The 22132-nt window shown below is 51.3% G+C and overlaps 1 pseudogene; it reads left to right on the top strand.

The window, feature by feature from the left end:
- The first annotated feature begins 1470 nt into the window (after window positions 1-1470).
- Window positions 1471-20389, top strand: LOC121317945 (annotated as a pseudogene).
- The last annotated feature ends 1743 nt before the right edge of the window (window positions 20390-22132 follow it).

Below are 22132 nucleotides of genomic sequence, written 5' to 3'. Positions count from 1 at the left end.
ACCCTGCACTGTGCACGAGACCGCACTGTCTGCGCTGGCTCTAAACCCTGCACTGTGCACGAGACCGCACTGTCTGCGCTGGCTCTAAACCCTGCACTGTGCACGAGACCGCACTGTCTGCGCTGGCTCTAAACCCTGCACTGTGCACGAGACCGCTCTGTCTGCGCTGGCTCTAAACCCTGCACTGTGCAAGGGACCGCACTGTCTGCGCTGGCTCTAAACCCTGCACTGTGCACGAGACCGCACTGTCTGTGCTGGTTCTAAACCCTGCACTGTGCACGAGACCGCTCTGTCTGCGCTGGTTCTAAACCCTGCACTGTGCACGAGACCGCTCTGTCTGCGCTGGCTGTAAACAGTCAACAGCCAGGCTCCTCTGATCAGCAGCAGTACAAGTTCATTGCTCAGCGTGCTGCTCGTCTCTCTTCGTACAGTCAGCAGCCAGGCTCCCCTGGTGTCCAGCAGTACAAGCTCAGTGCACAGCGTGCTCATCTTTCCTTGTACAGTCAGCAGCCAGACTCCCCTGATCAGCAGTACAAGCTCAGTGCTCAACCCGCTGCTCTCTTTGTGCATGTATTTGTGTGCAGGTTTGAAGAGCCAAATTCACCCCTGCTACTGAAATGCTGCAGAAACATGATCTCTTTAAGAGTTGGTAAATAGTTAATGTACACATGCCAGTCAGTGTGTGTGTGTGTGTGTGTGTGTGTCGTGTGTGTGTGTGTGTGTGTGTGAGTGTGTGTGTGTGTGTGTGTGTGTGTGTGTGTGTGTGTGTGTGTGTATTTGTGTGTCTGTGTCTATATCTGTGTGTGTGCGTTTGTGTCTGTGTGTCTGTCTGTGTGCGTCTGTGTGTGCATGTATTTGTGTGTCTGATTTGTATGTGTGCGTTTGTGTCTGTGTGTCTGTCTGTGTGTGTCTGTGTGTCTGTCTGTGTGTGCATGTATTTGTGTGTCTGAGTGTGTGTGTGCATCTGTGTCTGTGTGTGTGTGCGTCTGTGTGTGTGTGTGTGCGTCTGTGTCTGTCTGTGTGTGTTTGTGTTTGTGTGTGTGTGTGCGTCTGTGTCTGTCTGTGTGCCTGTGGGTATGTGTGTGTGCATCTATGTCTGTCTGTGTGTGTGCGTGTGTGTGTATGGCAGTATTTGATATATGCTGTGTGTGTTTGAAAGTGTTAATGTTTCGGTGTGGATCACTTGCAGAAAGGGACATACCCCCCCGCCATGCCGTCCTCTCAACTCTAGTAACTAAGCTCAGAAACCCACCCACTGCCTTCCCTCCACAGGGGCTCTGTGAGGCCCTTCCCAGAGGCATGTTCCCAGACGTGAGCATGGACAGAGCTGAGAGGTTTGTGTGCAGAGGGAAGAGCTCCCACAGCTGGTACCTGGGCTGTGTTCCTGGAACAGGCCCTTCATTTCAGCCCCATGTGAGCCTCGCTCCTCATTGAAATGCAACAGGCATACCCTCTCTGGCACAGGAACGTGTTGTTCGCTGGGCTTTTTGTTCTCAAGCTGAATAGATCCTGTTTCAAACTTTTTAAAGACGGTGTGAAGCAGAGTATTCTTTAGCTTCAGAGCTGAGCCTCCCTTTGCACAGCAGACACATCGAAGACTCCTCAAACAGCAGCTCCCTGTGCCCGGTGACTGCTTCCACCTGCATCTGTGCAGCAACGGACAAAGCAGCAATGAGCAGCAGGTGAATATAACATGTGACAGCGGGGCTCAGTTAGAGACAGGGCTGGAGGGGAAGCTCAGGGAGAGGCAGGGCTGCAGGGGAAGCTCAGGTAGAGCAGACTTACTGTGTGTGTTTATTGAACTAGGATTATAAAGCATTGCAGTAATTGTACATTGAGCAGCTACTCACTGCACTGCACTCATTCACCTCGGTCACTGTCTTATGTTAGTGCTGCTTGTCTGTCCTCAGACGTCATTCTCTGAGGTCACATGGAGGGGGTTCAGTGCAGACGTCATTCTCTGAGGTCACATGGAGGGGGTTCAGTGCAGACGTCATTCTCTGAGGTCACATGGAGGGGGTTCAGTGCAGACGTCATTCTCTGAGGTCACATGGAGGGGGTTCAGTGCAGACGTCATTCTCTGAGGTCACATGGAGGGGGTTCAGTGCAGACGTCATTCTCTGAGGTCACATGGAGGGGGTTCAGTGCAGACGTCATTCTCTGAGGTCACATGGAGGGGGTTCAGTGCAGACGTCATTCTCTGAGGTCACATGGAGGGGGTTCAGTGCAGACGTCATTCTCTGAGGTCACATGGAGGGGGTTCAGTGCAGACGTCATTCTCTGAGGTCACATGGAGGGGGTTCAGTGCAGACGTCATTCTCTGAGGTCACATGGAGGGGGTTCAATGCAAACGTCATTCTCTGAGGTCACATGGAGGGGGTTCAGTGCAGACGTCATTCTCTGAGGTCACATGGAGGGGGTTCAGTGCAGATGTCATTCTCTGGGGTCACATGGAGGGGGTTCTGTGCTCATGGCGTCTGTGCTGGTGTTTATTTGGCTTATGAAAGTGCAGTGACTTCATGTTACACAAGCGTTTTATACTTTCTGTTACACTCTATCACTCACACTGCTTTGATTTTCTCAACTAAAATTGTATTCATTAACTATGGAATTATTTAATACATATTTATTGGTGTGACACCCTGTGGAATCTGAAACATTCCCCTCCCCTCTCCCGTCTCCCATCCTCTCCCCTCTCCCCCTCTCCCCTCCCCTCCTCTCCCCTCTCTCCCCTCTCCCCTCTCCCCTCCTCTCTCCCCTCTCTCTCCTCTCTCTCTCCTCTCTCCCCTCTCTCCTCTCTCCTCTCAGTCAGGTGCATGCTGAGATGACTCGTGAGGTCAGCACATCTCCTCTCCTCTCTCCAGGTGTACAGTGCCTGTCTGTAACCCCTCCCTCTCCTCTCTCCTCTCAGTCAGGTGCATGCTGAGATGACTTGTGAGGACAGCACATCTCCTCTCCTCTCTCCAGGTGTACAGTGCCTGTCTGTAACCCCCTCTCTCCTCTCTCCTCTCAGTCAGGTGCATGCTGAGATGACTTGTGAGGACAGCACATCTCCTCTCCTCTCCTCAGGTGTACAGTGCCTGTCTGTAACCCGCCTCTCTCCTCTCTCCTCTCAGTCAGGTGCATGCTGAGATGACTTGTGAGGACAGCACATCTCCTCTCCTCTCCTCAGGTGTACAGTGCCTGTCTGTAACCCCTCCCTCTCCTCTCTCCTCTCAGTCAGGTGCATGCTGAGATGACTCATGAGGACAGCACATCTCCTCTCCTCTCTCCAGGTGTACAGTGCCTGTCTGTAACCCCCCCCTCTCCTCTCTCCTCTCAGTCAGGTGCATGCTGAGATGACTCGTGAGGTCAGCACATCTCCTCTCCTCTCTCCAGGTGTACAGTGCCTGTCTGTAACCTGCCTCTCTCCTCTCTCCTCTCAGTCAGGTGCATGCTGAGATGACTCGTGAGGACAGCACATCTCCTCTCCTCTCTCCAGGTGTACAGTGCCTGTCTGTAACCCCTCCCTCTCCCCTCTCCTCTCAGTCAGGTGCTTGCTGAGATGACTCGCGAGGTCAGCACATCTCCTCTCCTCTCTCCAGGTGTACAGTGCCTGTCTGTAACCCCCCTCTCTCCTCTCTCCTCTCAGTCAGGTGCATGCTGAGATGACTCGTGAGGTCAGCACATCTCCTCTCCTCTCTCCAGGTGTACAGTGCCTGTCTGTAACCCCCCTCTCTCCTCTCTCCTCTCAGTCAGGTGCATGCTGAGATGACTCGTGAGGACAGCACATCTCCTCTCCTCTCCTCAGGTGTACAGTGCCTGTCTGTAACCCCCTCTCTCCCCTCTCCTCTCAGTCAGGTGCATGCTGAGATGACTTGTGAGGACAGCACATCTCCTCTCCTCTCTCCAGGTGTACAGTGCCTGTCTGTAACCCCCCCCCCCCCCCCCTCCTCTCAGTCAGGTGCGTGCTGAGATGACTCGCGAGGTCAGCACATCTCCTCTCCTCTCTCCAGGTGTACAGTGCCTGTCTGTAACCCCCCCCCCCCCTCCTCTCAGTCAGGTGCGTGCTGAAATGACTTGTGAGGATGGATCGCGGGAGGAGTTCTCTTATGACAGGGTGCCGACGCTGGAGCGTGGAAGCCGGCCGGAGAACAACAGCTACTCTGTGGAGGTGAAGGCCAGCGACCTGCAGCTCGCAGACAGATTCCCCTCCTGCTTAAGCTACCGAGCCTGGCTCTTCAGCATCCTCATCGGGGTGGGTTAACATGAGGGCAGCTTCTGACTCTGTACCCCGCCTTCCACACACACACTCAAACACACACATGCACAAACACAGACACACAAAGAAACACAGACACCTACACACAAACACACACACTCAAACACAAACATAACTCAAACACACACACACAGAAACACAAACACACAAGAACATAAAGGTTTACAAAGAAGAGGAGGCCATTCGGCCCATCTTGCTCGTTTGGTTGTTAGTAGCTTATTGATCCCAGAATCCATCAAGCAGCTTCTTGAAGGATCCCAGGGTGTCAGCTTCAACAACATTACTGGGGAGTTGATTCCAGACCCTCACGATTCTCTGTGTAAAAAAGTGCCTCCTATTTTCTGTTCTGAATGCCCCTTTGTCTAATCTCCATTTGTGACCCCTGGTCCTTGTTTCTTTTTTCAGGTCGAAAAAGTCCCTTGGGTCGACATTGTCTGTTGGGAGGATCTCATCCGGCCCAGGGGATTTGTTTATTTTAAGAGCTCCTAGTCCCTTTAACACATCTGCCTCGGTTATGCTAAAGTTGACATGTTGACATGTAGGGCATGCTGTCCTTTGTAAAAACTTGTGAAAAGTAATCATTTAATATATTTGCTATTTTTTTTTCTTCGTCTATGATTTTGCCATTTGTATCTCTTAGACATTTAACCTCCTCTTTGAATGTTCTCTTGCTGTTATAATATTGGAAAAACATTTTGGAATTGGTTTTAGCCCCCTTAGCAATGTTCATTTCTATTTCTCTCTTGGCCTTTCTAACTTCCTTTCTGACTTGTGTTTGCAATTCCGAGTACTCTTTCTGTGTATTTTGTTTTTGGTCCCTTTTAAATGCTCTGTAAAGTGCCTTTTCTCTCAGAATTGTTTTTAATTGATCTATTGAACCATTTTGTCAACTTTTGGGATGTAATTGTTTTACGCCTCTAGTACTACATTTTTACAAACACAGACACTCACACACAAACACAGACAGTCAAACACAAACACACACACACAGATGTACACACAATGTAACACCCACACACACAACCATCGGTGACACAGACACACACACACACAAACAAACATATATACACAGATACAGACACACACACACACACAAACAGATATACACAGACAGACCATTCTGGCCCTAATGAGTCTGTCTCTGGCAGTGTGTGAATCAAGTGAGGGGCTCCCCCTGCTGGAAGCTGTCTAAAGTGCCTGTCTGTGTTTCAGAGCAGTGTCCTGATCATGGCTGGCTTCTCTCTCTACCTGGGGAACGTGTTTCCAGCTGCCATGGATTACCTTCGCTGCGCAGCAGGTTCAGTAAGAACCCTCTACAGTCCTACCGGGGTCCTGCAGGCTGGGGTGGAGGTGGATATAACAGAGAAGTCCTGATAACACATAGAGACCACTGTGCTCCTGGGGTGACTTGGCAATAGGGTTTGCCATGCAGCCAGGATTCAGCACAAGATGTACAAGAGCTAGCTATAGTATGATACCAGCTGACTTGCTCTACACAGCCTGTGATTTGCAGAACTCTGTTGCCTCCTATTGTCTTCAGTCAGCATGGAGGCTCAGCTTCGGGTTTATTGAGCAGAGAAGGTCTGCGGCAAACAAAGAGGCATTGATTGCTGCTCTGTGAATCCGGAACTAACAGGGTCCTAGTTATAGTTCATAGTGATCTGTGCTGCTCTTTAAATCCGGAACTAACAGGGTCCTAGTTATAGTTCACAGTGATCTCTGCTGCTCTGTGAATCTGGAACTAACAGGGTCCTAGTTATAGTTCATGGTGATCTCTGCTGCTCTGTGAATCCAGAACTAACAGGGTCCTAGTTATAGTTCACAGTGATCTCTGCTGCTCTGAATGAATAAACTAACAGGGTCCTAGTTATAGTTCACAGTGATCTCTGCTGCTCTGAATGAATAAACTAACAGGGTCCTAGTTATAGTTCACAGTGATCTCTGCTGCTCTTTGAATCCAGAACTAACAGGGTCCTAGTTATAGTTCACAGTGATCTCTGCTGCTCTGTGAATCTGGAACTAACAGGGTCCTAGTTATAGTTCACAGTGATCTCTGCTGCTCTTTGAATCCAGAACTAAGAGGGTCCTAGTTATAGTTCACAGTGATCTCTGCTGCTCTTTGAATCCGGAACTAACAGGGTCCTAGTTATAGTTCACAGTGATCTCTGCTGCTCTTTGAATCCAGAACTAACAGGGTCCTAGTTATATATCATAGTGATATCTGCTGCTCTGTGAATCCAGAACTAACAGGGTCCTAGTTATAGTTTATAGTGATCTCTGCTGCTCTGAATCCATGAACTAACAGGGTCCTAGTTATAGTTCACAGTGATCTCTGCTGCTCTTTGAATCCGGAACTAACAGGGTCCTAGTTATAGTTCACAGTGATCTCTGCTGCTCTTTGAATCCAGAACTAACAGGGTCCTAGTTATATATCATAGTGATATCTGCTGCTCTGTGAATCCAGAACTAACAGGGTCCTAGTTATAGTTTGCAGTGATCTCTGCTGCTCTGAATGAATGAACTAACAGGGTCCTAGTTATAGTTCACAGTGATCTCTGCTGCTCTGAATGAATAAACTAACAGGGTCCTAGTTATAGTTCATAGTGATCTCTGCTGCTCTTTGAATCCAGAACTAACAGGGTCCTAGTTATAGTTCACAGTGATCTCTGCTGCTCTGTGAATCCAGAACTAACAGGGTCCTAGTTATAGTTCACAGTGATCTCTGCTGCTCTGTGAATCCAGAACTAACAGGGTCCTAGTTATAGTTCACAGTGATCTCTGCTGCTCTTTGAATCCAGAACTAAGAGGGTCCTAGTTATACTTTACAGTGATCTCTGCTGCTCTTTGAATCCAGAACTAACAGGGTCCTAGTTATAGTTCACAGTGATCTCTGCTGCTCTTTGAATCCATAACTAACAGGGTCCTAGTTATAGTTCACAGTGATCTCTGCTGCTCTGTGAATCCAGAACTAACAGGGTCCTAGTTATAGTTCACAGTGATCTCTGCTGCTCTGAATGAATGAACTAACAGGGTCCTAGTTATAGTTCACAGTGATCTCTGCTGCTCTTTGAATCCGGAACTAACAGGGTCCTAGTTATAGTTCACAGTGATCTCTGCTGCTCTTTGAATCCATAACTAACAGGGTCCTAGTTATAGTTCACAGTGATCTCTGCTGCTCTTTGAATCCAAAACTAACAGGGTCCTAGTTATAGTTTGCAGTGATCTCTGCTGCTCTGAATGAATAAACTAACAGGGTCCTAGTTATAGTTCACAGTGATCTCTGCTGCTCTTTGAATCCGGAACTAACAGGGTACTAGTTATAGTTTACAGTGATCTCTGCTGCTCTGAATGAATAAACTAACAGGGTCCTAGTTATAGTTCACAGTGATCTCTGCTGCTCTTTGAATCTAGAACTAACAGGGTCCTAGTTATAGTTCACAGTGATCTCTGCTGCTCTGTGAATCCGGAACTAACAGGGTCCTAGTTATAGTTCACAGTGATCTCTGCTGCTCTGTGAATCCGGAACTAACAGGGTCCTAGTTATAGTTTGCAGTGATCTCTGCTGCTCTGAATGAATGAACTAACAGGGTCCTAGTTATAGTTCACAGTGATCTCTGCTGCTCTGAATGAATCCCGTTCACACAGGCAACAGTGTCTGTCAGATTCTGCAGTTTCATTAGTCCCCTTTTCTTGCAGAGCATTCCTGTTGCTGTGGTGAGCTTCGCGATCACGAGGAATGGGAGGACTGTGGTAGGTTTGTTCTCTTCTTCACTGAGGTCCCGTAGGAGTGGCTCTGACTGAACAGTATTATCCAGTGAGAACGCAGATCCAGGCGCCACTGTGAAGGGGTGTTTCTTTGTCTCCGGTAGGTCTCCGATTACCAGGTCATGTTTGTGTCTGCGTTCGCTGTCACGACAACCTGCCTGGTGTGGTTCGGCTGCAAACTGGTGCTGAACCCAACAGCCATCAGTGTGAGCATCGTTGAGAATCCTGCTGTGTGTGTGACGGAGAGTGTGAGAGAGTGAGGGGTAATGCGTGTGTGAGTGTGTGAGGGAGTGAGGGGGTGTGAGTGTGTGTGAGGGAGTGAGGGGGACTGTGTGTGAGGGAGTGGGGAAGTGTGTGTGTGAGGGAGTGGGGGAGTGTGCGTGTGAGTGTGTGTGAGGGAGTGAGGGGGAGAGTGTGAGGGAGTGGGAGAGTGTGAGTGTGTGAGTGTATGTGAGGGAGTTAGGGGGAGTGTGAGAGTGTGAAGAAGTGAGGGGGAGTGTGAGTGTTTGAGTGTGTGTATGGGAGTGAAGGGGAGTGGGAGTGTGTGGGGGATTGAGTGTTTGTGTGAGGGAATGAGGGTGAGTGTGAGTGAGTGATGGAGAGTGGTGAGGGATTGTGTATGTGTGAGAGAGTGAGTGAAGGAGAATGTGAGGAAATTAGAGTGAGTGAGTGAGGGAGAGTGTGTGAGTGAATGAGGGAGAGTGTGAGTGAGTAATGGAGAATGTGTGAGGGAATGTGAATGTGTGAGGGAGTGAGAGTGAGTGAATGAGTGAGGGGGAGTGTGAGTAAGAGTGAGTGAGGGATAGTCTGTGAGGGAGTGAGGGGAGTGTGTGAGTGAGGGAGGGAGAGTGTGAGGAAGGGAGGGGGAGTGTGCGAGGGAGGGAGGGAGTGAGAGTGAGGGAGTGAGGGGGAGTGTGTGAGTAAGAGGGAGTGAGAGTGAGTGAGGGAGAGCGAGGGAGAGAGAGAGTGTGAGTGAGTGAGGGAGGGGGAGTGTGTGAGAGGGAGTGAGTGAGAGTGAGAGAGGGAGAGAGTGTGAGGGAGTGAAGGGGAGTGTGTGAGTGTTCTGTCTGTGTCATGAGAGAAAGAGTATGTGTGTCCACAACACTACAACCCTTGGTTTATTGAAAACAATATTCAAAAGTTCCGCATTGCTCCTTTCCCTCACCCTCTCTTCCTCCTCCCTCCAGATCAATTTCAACCTGATCTTATTAATCTTGCTGGAGATCCTGATGGCAAGCACTGTGATCCTCTCGGCCCGCTCCTCTGAGGAGTGCTGCAGCCGCAGGAAGGTAGGACCCGCCCCCCCATCACAGCATCCTCCCTCCTCACTGATTCCATCCCTCTCTCTCCCTGACTGCCTCACTCACACCATACACCCCTCTCCCTGGCTCAGTGATTCACAGACTCCTCCCCTCTCCCTGGCTCAGTGATTCACTGACTCCTCCCCTCTCCCTGGCTCAGTGATTCACTGACTCCTCCCCTCTCCCTGGCTCAGTGATTCACTGACTCCTCCCCTCTCCCTGGCTCAGTGATTCACAGACTCCTCCCCTCTCCCTGGCTCAGTGATTCACTGACTCCTCCCCTCTCCCTGGCTCAGTGATTCACAGACTCCTCCCCTCTCCCTGGCTCAGTGATTCACTGACTCCTCCCCTCTCCCTGGCTCAGTGATTCACTGACTCCTCCCCTCTCCCTGGCTCACAGTGATTCACTGACTCCTCCCCTCTCCCTGGCTCACAGTGATTCACTGACTCCTCCCCTCTCCCTGGTTCAGTGATTCACTGACTCCCCCCCCCTCCCTGGCTCACAGTGATTCACTGACTCCTCCCCCCCTCTCCCTGGCTCAGTGATTCACTGACTCCTCCCCTCTCCCTGGCTCAGTGATTCACTGACTCCTCCCCTCTCCCTGAGCTCAGTGATTCACAGACTCCTCCCCTCTCCCTGGCTCAGTGATTCACTGACTCCTCCCCTCTCCCTGGCTCAGTGATTCACTGACTCCTCCCCTCTCCCTGGCTCACAGTGATTCACTGACTCCTCCCCTCTCCCTGGCTCAGTGATTCACTGACTCCTCCCCTCTCCCTGGCTCAAGGTGATTCACTGACTCCTTCCCTCTCCCTGGCTCGGTGATTCACTGACTCCTTCCCTCTCCCTGGCTCACAGTGATTCACTGACTCCCCCCCTCTCCCTGGCTCACAGTGATTCACTGACTCCTCCCCTCTCCCTGGCTCACAGTGATTCACTGACTCCTCCCCTCTCCCTGGCTCACAGTGATTCACTGACTCCTCCCCTCTCCCTGGCTCACAGTGATTCACTGACTCCCCCCCTCTCCCTGACTCACAGTGATTCACTGACTCCTCCCCTCTCCCTGGCTCACAGTGATTCACTGACTCCTCCCCTCTCCCTGACTCACAGTGATTCACTGACTCCTCCCCTCTCCCTGACTCAGTGATTCACTGACTCCTTCCCTCTCCCTGGCTCACAGTGATTCACTGACTCCTCCCCTCTCCCTGGCTCAGTGATTCACTGACTCCTCCCCCCTCCCTGGCAGACAGAAGGAGACTGTCCCTACTCTCTCCTCCCCCTGGCTCACAGTGATTCACTGACTTCAGATCCCCTCTCCCTGGCTCATTGTGATTCACTGACTCCTCCCCTCTCCCTGGCTCAGTGATTCACTGACTCCTCCCCTCTCCCTGGCTCACAGTGATTCACTGACTCCTCCTGTTGGAAAACATGGATTGAGAATTGATTAGCAGTTTGCTGCGCATGTGGACTGGCAGAGCTATACTGGTGTTCTTTTCTGAAAGGAGACTAATATTGCAGATAGCAGACTGTTTGGTTCAAATTGCATGTACTGCTAACCATTGATAGAGACGTTGCGTCTACAAACTTGCCCAACAATGACTGCAAGCTAACGAGATAACAATGCTGTGGACTAGAAGGGAACAGGCTCTAAAGACTTCAGAGAGATCAAAAGAGATAATCCCACTGGCATCAAAGGGGGTCGCAAGGAGACAACAAAAGGCAGATGTATGGACCTTTTGTCTCCAGGAGTGTGAAGAATGCACTGAGTTCAGAGGTTGTCACACTAGACCACACACACAGACACACACACATTAACACTCACACAATAAATTAAATTACCTTGACCATTGGTTAAGTGTCAGAGAAAGGGGAGGTGGACCATCTATACAGAAGGGTATTTAATGTCATGCAAACATTGTAATGTTGAGTATTGTGTTTGTCCTGAACCTGGGACCAGACTCCCTGCATATCTCAATAAACCTAACAACTGATTGAAGAAAAGGACTCTGTGCATTTTCTTGAATCTACTTACTCACCATCTATTTTTTTAAACTTACTTCACCTCCCCTCTCCCTGACTCACAGTGATTCACTGACTCCTCCCCTCTCCCTGACTCAGTGATTCACTGACTCCTCCCCTCTCCCTGACTCACAGTGATTCACTGACTCCTCCCCTCTCCCTGGCTCAGTGATTCACTGACTCCTCCCCTCTCCCTGGCTCACAGTGATTCACTGACTCCTCCCCTCTCCCTGGCTCAGTGATTCACTGACTCCTCCCCTCTCCCTGGCTCAGTGATTCACTGACTCCTCCCCCTCTCCCTGGCTCAGTGATTCACTGACTCCTCCCCTCTCCCTGGTTCAGTGATTCACTGACTCCTCCCCTCTCCCTGGCTCAGTGATTCACTGACTCCTTCCCTCTCCCTGGCTCAGTGATTCACTGACTCCTCCCCTCTCCCTGGCTCAGTGATTCACTGACTCCTCCCCTCTCCCTGGCTCACAGTATTCACTGACTCCTCCCCTCTCCCTGGCTCAGTGATTCACTGACTCCTTCCCTCTCCCTGGCTCACAGTGATTCACTGACTCCTCCCCTCTCCCTGGCTCACAGTGATTCACTGACTCCTCCCCTCTCCCTGGCTCACATATGATTCACTGACTCCTCCCCTCTCCCTGGCTCAGTGATTCACTGACTCCTTCCCTCTCCCTGGCTCAGTGATTCACTGACTCCTTCCCTCTCCCTGGCTCAGTGATTCACTGACTCCTCCCCTCTCCCTGGCTCACAGTGATTCACTGACTCCTCCCCTCTCCCTGGCTCAGTGATTCACTGTACTCCTCCCCTCTCCCTGGCTCACAGTGATTCACTGACTCCTCCCCTCTCCCTGGCTCAGTGATTCACTGACTCCTCCCCTCTCCCTGGCTCAGTGATTCACTGACTCCTCCCCTCTCCCCCACGACTCCTCCCCTCCCCACGGCATCAGTGATTCACTGGACTCGCCCCTCTCCCTGGGCTCACAGTGATCACTGACTCCTCCCCCCGGTCACTCCTACCCATGACTCACAGTGATTCCTTGACTCTCCCCTCCCCTGCGTCTCACAGTGATTCACTGACCTTACTCTCTCCCCTCTCCCTGGCTCACAGTGATTTCACTGACATCCTGATCACTCCTCCCTGGCCTCTTCAGTGATTCACTGACAACTACTCCCCTCTCCCTTGGCTCACAGTGATTCACTGACTCCCCTCCACCTCTCCCCGGATCAGGATTCTCTCACAGTGATTCAATGAACTATTCATTCCTCTTATTCCCTCTCCCCATGGCTACAGTAGTGATTCACTGACCTCCTCCCCTCTCCCGGCTCAAGTGATTCACTGACTCTATCCCCTCTCCCCGGGCTCAGTGATTTCATGACTCCTATCTAACCCTCTGCCCTGGGCTCACAGTGATTCACTGGACTCCTCCCTCTCCCCTCTCCCTGGCTCATGTGATCACTGACTCCTGTTTTCTCCCTGGCTCACAGTGATTCACTGACTCCTTCCCTCTCCCTGGCTCGGTGATTCACTGACTCCTTCCCTCTCCCTGGCTCAGTGTGATTCACTGACTCCTTCCCTCTCCCTGGCTCAGTGATTCACTGACTCCTCCCCTCTCCCTGGCTCACAGTGATTCACTGACTCCTCCCCTCTCCCTGGCTCAGTGATTCACTGACTCCTTCCCCTCTCCCCGGCTCACAGTGATTCACTGACTCCTCCCCTCTCCCCGGCTCAGTGATTCACTGACTCCTCCCCTCTCCCCGGCTCAGTGATTCACTGACTCCTCCCCTCTCCCTGGCTCAGTGATTCACTGACTCCTCCCCTCTCCCTGGCTCACTGATTCACTGACTCCTCCCCTCTCCCAGTGATTCACTGACTCCTCCCCTCTCCCCGGCTCAGTGATTCACTGACTCCTCCCCTCTCCCTGGCTCACAGTGATTCACTGACTCCTCCCCTCTCCCTGGCTCAGTGATTCACTGACTCCTCCCCTCTCCCTGGCTCACAGTGATTCACTGACTCCTCCCCTCTCCCTGGCTCAGTGATTCACTGACTCCTCCCCTCTCCCTGGCTCAGTGATTCACTGACTCCTCCCCTCTCCCTGGCTCAATCTGATTCACTGACTCCTCCCCTCTCCCTGGCTCAGTGATTCACTGACTCCTCCCCTCTCCCTGGCTCAGTGATTCACTGACTCCTCCCCTCTCCCTGGCTCAGTGATTCACTGACTCCTCCCCTCTCCCTGGCTCAGTGATTCACTGACTCCTCCCCTCTCCCTGGCTCAGTGATTCACTGACTCCTTCCCTCTCCCTGGCTCAGTGATTCACTGACTCCTCCCCTCTCCCTGGCTCACAGTGATTCACTGACTCCTCCCCTCTCCCTGGCTCAGTGATTCACTGACTCCTCCCCTCTCCCTGGCTCAGTGATTCACTGACTCCTCCCCTCTCCCTGGCTCACAGTGATTCACTGACTCCTCCCCTCTCCCTGGCTCAGTGATTCACTGACTCCTCCCCTCTCCCTGGCTCAGTGATTCACTGACTCCTCCCCTCTCCCTGGCTCAGTGATTCACTGACTCCTCCCCTCTCCCTGGCTCAGTGATTCACTGACTCCTCCCCTCTCCCTGGCTCAGTGATTCACTGACTCCTCCCCTCTCCCTGGCTCACAGTGATTCACTGACTCCTCCCCTCTCCCTGGCTCAGTGATTCACTGACTCCTCCCCTCTCCCTGGCTCAGTGATTCACTGACTCCTCCCCTCTCCCTGGCTCACAGTGATTCACTGACTCCTCCCCTCTCCCTGGCTCAGTGATTCACTGACTCCTCCCCTCTCCCTGGCTCAGTGATTCACTGACTCCTCCCCTCTCCCTGGCTCAGTGATTCACTGACTCCTCCCCTCTCCCTGGCTCAGTGATTCACTGACTCCTCCCCTCTCCCTGGCTCAGTGATTCACTGACTCCTCCCCTCTCCCTGGCTCAGTGATTCACTGACTCCTCCCCCCTCTCCCTGGCTCACAGTGATTCACTGACTCCTCCCCTCTCCCTGGCTCACAGTGATTCACTGACTCCTCCCCTCTCCCTGGCTCAGTGATTCACTGACTCCTCCCCTCTCCCTGGCTCACAGTGATTCACTGACTCCTCCCCTCTCCCTGGCTCAGTGATTCACTGACTCCTCCCCTCTCCCTGGCTCAGTGATTCACTGACTCCTCCCCTCTCCCTGGCTCAGTGATTCACTGACTCCTCCCCTCTCCCTGGCTCACAGTGATTCACTGACTCCTCCCCTCTCCCTGGCTCAGTGATTCACTGACTCCTCCCCTCTCCCTGGCTCAGTGATTCACTGACTCCTCCCCTCTCCCTGGCTCACAGTGATTCACTGACTCCTCCCCTCTCCCTGGCTCACAGTGATTCACTGACTCCTCCCCTCTCCCTGGCTCAGTGATTCACTGACTCCTCCCCTCTCCCTGGCTCAGTGATTCACTGACTCCTCCCCTCTCCCTGGCTCACAGTGATTCACTGACTCCTCCCCTCTCCCTGGCTCACAGTGATTCACTGACTCCTCCCCTCTCCCTGGCTCAGTGATTCACTGACTCCTCCCCTCTCCCTGGCTCAGTGATTCACTGACTCCTCCCCTCTCCCTGGCTCACAGTGATTCACTGACTCCTCCCCTCTCCCTGGCTCACAGTGATTCACTGACTCCTCCCCTCTCCCTGGCTCAGTGATTCACTGACTCCTCCCCTCTCCCTGGCTCACAGTGATTCACTGACTCCTCCCCTCTCCCTGGCTCACGATTCACTTCACTTCATTCCACTCAGGTTTCCAAAGCCCTTTACTACAGACTACCTGTCTGTAGTAATCATCCAGTCATGTAGGACCTGTAGTAACCTCTTTCCTCTCTGTTTCAGCCTAATGCCTGTGACTCAGGCTTATTGAACCCCATAATCTTCCCCACGCGCATCATCAAGTCCTAATCTGTGAGTAATGAATTGCAAATGAGTGTGGGGTCTGTATAGATAATGGAGTGTGAGTCCTGTATAGATAATGGAGTGTGAGTCTGTTTAGATACTGGAGTGTGAGTCCTGTATAGATACTGGAGTGTGAGTCCTGTATAGATAATGGAGTGTGAGTCTGTTTAGATACTGGAGTGTGAGTCCTGTATAGATACTGGAGTGTGAGTCCTGTATAGATAATGGAGTGTGGGGTCTGTATAGATTTTGGGGTGTGAGTCCTGTATAGATACTGGAGTGTGAGTCTGTTTAGATACTGGAGTGTGAGTCCTGTATAGATACTGGAGTGTGAGTCTGTTTAGATACTGGAGTGTGAGTCCTGTATAGATACTGGAGTGTGAGTCTGTTTAGATACTGGAGTGTGAGTCCTGTAAAGATACTGGAGTGTGAGTCCTGTATAGATAATGGAGTGTGGGGTCTGTATAGATTTTGGGGTGTGAGTCTTTGTGGCAAAGTGCCCCACCCCTGGGCTATTTATTTGTGTTGTATGTTATGTGTAGTGCGTTAATGTTGGTGTATAGTCATTGGTACACGGGATATAAACGGGTCTGTGTAACACAAGTTTTTTAAAATGTATATTTGTATTTAGGCACGAGGATTGCACAGCACTTCACGAGCAGGTAAAATGTAATAATATGTGAGCACGGGGAATTGCACTTTATTAATTCACGTGCAGTTGTACCAGGACTCCAACTGAATGATTGATTAGCAATCGAGTCTCGGTACAGCTGCATAAAAGCTGCATGTTTTCACTCACTCGGGGTTGTGTGTTCGGTGAGTGGAGCACGGGATTGGAGACGGAGGTAATAAGAATAGTTATAATAATAGCAGTTCACCATGTTTGTCTCTCTGTTTTGGCTACGAGTGCAGTGTCCTGTGTTTTGTTTGTCTTTCAACCTTTTATTTTCTGTTTGTTTGTTTCTGGTCAGAGATGCTCTGGTCCCGGGACCCTACCTGTCTGCCACCTTGTTCTGGATACTAGTGGCTGTGAGTAATGTAACAAGCATACCATTGCAGTGTACTAGACAGGGCAGTGTTACAGCACAGAACAGTGTTACAGTACAGGACAGTGTTAGAACTCAGAGTACAGGACAGGACAGTGTTAGAGCTCAGAGTACAGGACAGGACAGTGTTAGAGCTCAGAGAACAGGACAGGACAGTGTTAGAGCTCAGAGTACAGGACAGGACGGTGTTAGAGCTCAGTGTACAGGACAGGACGGTGTTAGAGCTCAGTGTACAGGACAGGACGGTGTTAGAGCTCAGAGTACAGGACAGGACAGTGTTAGAGCTCAGAGTACAGGACAGGACAGTGTTAGAGCTCAGTGTACAGGACAGGACAGTGTTAGAGCTCAGAGTACAGGACAGGACAGTGTTAGAGCTCAGTGTACAGGACAGGACAGTGTTAGAGCTCAGAGTACAGGACAGGACAGTGTTAGAGCTCAGAGTACAGGACAGGACAGTGTTAGAGCTCAGTGTACAGGACAGGACAGTGTTAGAGCTCAGAGTACAGGACAGGACAGTGTTAGAGCTCAGTGTACAGGACAGGACGGTGTTAGAGCTCAGTCTAAGAAGATGATTTTATCACAGGCAAAGCAGAACAATATGAGTTAATAGCAGGGATGTAATCCTGCTGGCCCTCTGTCTGCAGTGTTTCCCGAGTGCCATTGCCAGCCATGTAGCAGCAGAGTATCCCAACAATTGTCTGGTAAGTGATCCCAGAACAGAACCGCTGAGAACTGCAACAGAGCATCACTCGGACTGAACAAGGGTCTCAACACCTTACCCCTCTGATGTTGTATAACAGCCCTGCGCTGGTCTCTGATGTTGTAGAATAGCCCTGCTCTGGTCTCTGATGTTGTAGAATATCCCTGCGCTGGTCTCTGATGTTGTATAACAGCCCTGCGCTGGTCTCTGATGTTGTATAACAGCCCTGCGCTGGTCTCTGATGTTGTATAACAGCCCTGCGCTGGTCTCTGATGTTGTATAACAGCCCTGCGCTGGTCTCTGATGTTGTATAATAGCCCTGCGCTGGTCTCTGATGTTGTAGAATGCCCTGCGCTGGTCTCTGATGTTGTAAAATAGCCCTGCGCTGGTCTCTGATGTTGTAAAATGCCCTGCGCTGGTCTCTGATGTTGTAAAATAGCCCTGCGCTGGTCTCTGATGTTGTAAAATGCCCTGCGCTGGTCTCTGATGTTGTAAAATAGCCCTGCGCTGGTCTCTGATGTTGTAGAATAGCCCTGCACTGGTCTCTGATGTTGTAGAATGCCCTGCGCTGGTCTCTGATGTTGTATAACAGCCCTGCGCTGGTCTCTGATGTTGTATAATAGCCCTGCGCTGGTCTCTGATGTTGTATAATGCCCTGCGCTGGTCTCTGATGTTGTATAAATAGCCCTGCGCTGGTCTCTGATGTTGTAAAATAGCCCTGCGCTGGTCTCTGATGTTGTAAAATAGCCCTGCGCTGGTCTCTGATGTTGTAAAATAGCCCTGCGCTGGTCTCTGATGTTGTATAATAGCCCTGCGCTGGTCTCTGATGTTGTATAAATAGCCCTGCGCTGGTCTCTGATGTTGTATAATAGCCCTGCGCTGGTCTCTGATGTTGTAAAATGCCCTGCGCTGGTCTCTGATGTTGTATAACAGCCCTGCGCTGGTCTCTGATGTTGTATAATAGCCCTGCGCTGGTCTCTGATGTTGTAGAATAGCCCTGCGCTGGTCTCTGATGTTGTAGAATGCCCTGCGCTGGTCTCTGATGTTGTAAAATGCCCTGCGCTGGTCTCTGATGTTGTAAAATGCCCTGCGCTGGTCTCTGATGTTGTAAAATAGCCCTGCGCTGGTCTCTGATGTTGTAAAATGCCCTGCGCTGGTCTCTGATGTTGTATAATGCCCTGCGCTGGTCTCTGATGTTGTAAAATAGCCCTGCGCTGGTCTCTGATGTTGTAAAATAGCCCTGTGCTGGTCTCTGATGTTGTAGAATGCCCTGCGCTGGTCTCTGATGTTGTATAACAGCCCTGCGCTGGTCTCTGATGTTGTATAATAGCCCTGCGCTGGTCTCTGATGTTGTAGAATAGCCCTGCGCTGGTCTCTGATGTTGTAGAATGCCCTGCGCTGGTCTCTGATGTTGTATAACAGCCCTGCGCTGGTCTCTGATGTTGTATAATAGCCCTGCGCTGGTCTCTGATGTTGTAGAATAGCCCTGCACTGGTCTCTGATGTTGTAGAATGCCCTGCGCTGGTCTCTGATGTTGTATAACAGCCCTGCGCTGGTCTCTGATGTTGTATAATAGCCCTGCGCTGGTCTCTGATGTTGCAGAATGCCCTGCGCTGGTCTCTGATGTTCTCTCTGCTGCTCTGCAGGTGGAGGTCCTGATTGCTATCGGCAGCGTCACCGCCCTGCTGCTCTTCTCTGCCTCTGGGTACCTGTCAGTCAGCATCATGAGCTTCATTAACATCTTCCTCCACGAGCTGCCTGCTGCCAAGGTGAGCCCTGCTCTGCTCAGCCCAGCCTGACCCCTCAGCCCATGGGACCAACTAACCGCTTGCACAGCCATCAATAGGAACTCTGACCATACTGTTTTAGTCTAGAGCTGCAGTTACTGAACACACTATCATCTCTGACATGTTTTGTTTCTTAGTTTCATGAGCTGCTACAGTGGACATTGCTGTATTATAGACCCTAACTTCTAATCATGTTTACTGGTTCAGAAATACCAGTGTGGTCAGAGGATGTAACAGCAGCACTGTGTATTCCAGAACTGAGTGTGTTTTGTAATTGTCAGCAATCCGTGCTGCTGCTAATCCTGATGGTGCTGCTGGTGATCCAGGCGTTCCTCACTTTGGCGACTGTGATCCAGTGTCGCCTACAAGACTGATCTCCGCCTGGCCCAACCCAGCTCGAGCAGCGGTCCCTTCATACAGCACGAACTCCAGCCCACAGAGGTACAGTGAACCGTTACTGCCCTGCCCCTGTGTAGTTGCCCCTCTCACTGCTACTGAACACCTGCCCCTCTCTGACTGCTACTGAATACCTGCCCGTGTTCCTGCCCCTCTCACTGCTACTGAATACCTGCCACAGTGTAGCTGCCCCTCTCTCACTGCTACTGAATACCTGCCCCAGTGTAGCTGCCCCTCTCTCACTGCTACTGAATACCTACCCGTGTTCCTGCCCCTCTCTCACTGCTACTGAATACCTGCCCCAGTGTAGCTGCCCCTCTCTCACTGCTACTAAATACCTGCCCCTCTCTCACTGCTACTGAATACCTGCCCCTCTCTCACTGCTACTGAATACCTGCCCCAGTGTAGCTGCCCCTCTCTCACTGCTACTGAATACCTGCCCCAGTGTAGCTGCCCCTCTCTCACTGCTACTGAATACCTGCCCCTCTCTCACGGCTACTGAATACCTGCCCCTGTATAGCTGCCCCTCTCACATGGCTAGGGAATACCTGCCCCTGCTTCTCTCACACTATGCTGACTGACAGGCAAGAGTGGCTGGGGGAGCCACACTCGGCTGGGCAGTGGGGTGTAGTTCAGTGAAAGCGTGTTGAGGATGGACATGCTGCTTACCTGGCCTCCCTCTTCCAGGTCTCCAACGGCACCATGAAGAACTTCGACAAGGACAAGGCATGGAAGGCAGTGGTGGTGCAGATGGCACAGTGAAGAGAGAGGGAGGAGAGTCTGACTGGTTCTCAGATTAGCCTCTTTCTGTGAAGCCCAGCCAACCCGGAGAAACTGAATGGTCCTGAACTCAACGTGGGTTTTACCCTGAACAGATTGTAGTACTATAGAAATATTACTCTACATTATATTTAGCTGCTCACACATAGCCCCCCTGCTTATAACAACACAGGAGAGGTTTCACTAACATCTGTGCCTGAACCTGCAATGCTGTAATAACCAGCTGACTGTATACAGTCCTTAGCTTGGAGATGCAATGCAGTGAAATATAGAACTCATTATTTTTATATTCAGTAGTGATCTACTTACCGGTGCTTCTTTCTGTGCTTATAAAACAGCATTGTTTTGTCTATGGTACATTCTGTTGCTGTTTCAATAAAGCCATGTGTGTGTCTCTTTTCTGCTCTGTAGTGTGTTTCCCAATCCTCACACTGGGAGCTGACAGGCTCCACATACAAACACACAGGAACAGAAACAGGGTCTAGTGTAACCCGAATGGATATAAACAGCTAACTGGGATATAAAATATGAGGACAGCCTGAGGTTCAAACACACCATTGAAAAAGTGAGCATACACTATTGAAACAGTGAGCATACACTATTGAAATAGTGAGCGTACACTCCATCGAAACAATAAGCGTACATTCCATTGAAACTGAGTGTACACTCCATCGAAACAGTGAGCGTACAATCCACTGAAACAGTCAGTGTACACTTCCTTGAAACAGTGAGTGTACACTCCATTGAAACCCCTTTTGTACATGCTCATGAAGCAGCTTGTATACATTGTGTAGAGAGAACTCGCTGTGTTTGTGGAGTAAGAGAGGCATAGAGATGGAGAGAACTGCAGGGTCTTGCTGAGCCTATCCTGTTCCCTTCAGATTAACAGAACAGGACCAAAACACGGTGTGCAGAGGGATAGAGAATCACTGCAGGGTGTGCAGAGGGATAGAGGATCAATGCAGGGTGTGCAGAGGGATAGAGGATCACTGCAGGGTGTGCAGAGGGATAGAGGATCACTGCAGGGTGTGCAGAGGGATAGAGGATCACTGCAGGGTGTGCAGAGGGATAGAGGATCACTGCAGGGTGTGCAGAGGGATAGAGCGTCACTGCAGGGTGTGCAGAGGGATAGAGGATCACTGCAGGGTGTGCAGAGGGATAGAGCGTCACTGCAGGGTGTGCAGAGGGATAGAGGATCACTGCAGGGTGTGCAGAGGGATAGAGGATCACTGCAGGGTGTGCAGAGGGATAGAGGATCACTGCAGGGTGTGCAGAGGGATAGAGCGTCACTGCAGGGTGTGCAGAGGAATAGAGCGTCACTGCAGGGTGTGCAGAGGGACTAGAGGATCAATGCAGGGTGTGCAGAGGGATAGAGGATCAATGCAGGGTGTGCAGAGGGATAGAGGATCACTGCAGGGTGTGCAGAGGGATAGAGGATCAGTGCAGGGTGTGCAGAGTGATACAGAATCACTGCAGGGTGTGCAGAGGGATAGAGCGTCACTGCAGGGTGTGCAGAGGAATAGAGCGTCACTGCAGGGTGTGCAGAGGGATAGTGGATCAATGCAGGGTGTGCAGAGGGATAGAGGATCAATGCAGGGTGTGCAGAGGGATAGAGGATCAGTGCAGGGTGTGCAGAGGGATAGAGGATCAGTGCAGGGTGTGCAGAGGGATAGAGGATCACTGGAGGGTGTGCAGAGGGATAGAGCGTCACTGCAGGGTGTGCAGAGGGATAGAGGATCAATGCAGGCTGTGCAGAGGGATAGAGGATCAATGCAGGGTGTGCAGAGGGATAGAGGATCAATGCAGGGTGTGCAGAGGGGATCACTGCAGGGTGTGCAGAGGAATAGAGCGTCACTGCAGGGTGTGCAGAGGGATAGAGGATCACTGCAGGGTGTGCAGAGGGATAGAGAATCACTGCAGGGTGTGCAGAGGGATAGAGCGTCACTGCAGGGTGTGCAGAGGGATAGAGCGTCATTGCAGGGTGTGCAGAGGGATAGAGCGTCACTGCAGGGTGTGCAGAGGGATAGAGGATCAATGCAGGGTGTGCAGAGGAATAGAGCGTCACTGCAGGGTGTGCAGAGGGATAGAGGATCACTGCAGGGTGTGCAGAGGGATAGAGCGTCACTG

This window comes from Polyodon spathula, chromosome 7 (genome assembly GCF_017654505.1).
Source record: "Polyodon spathula isolate WHYD16114869_AA chromosome 7, ASM1765450v1, whole genome shotgun sequence".
In the NCBI taxonomy this organism is placed as follows: Eukaryota; Metazoa; Chordata; class Actinopteri; order Acipenseriformes; family Polyodontidae; genus Polyodon; species Polyodon spathula.
Note: the sequence above shows the minus strand (reverse complement) of the source record. Positions and strands in the feature narration are given on the sequence as shown.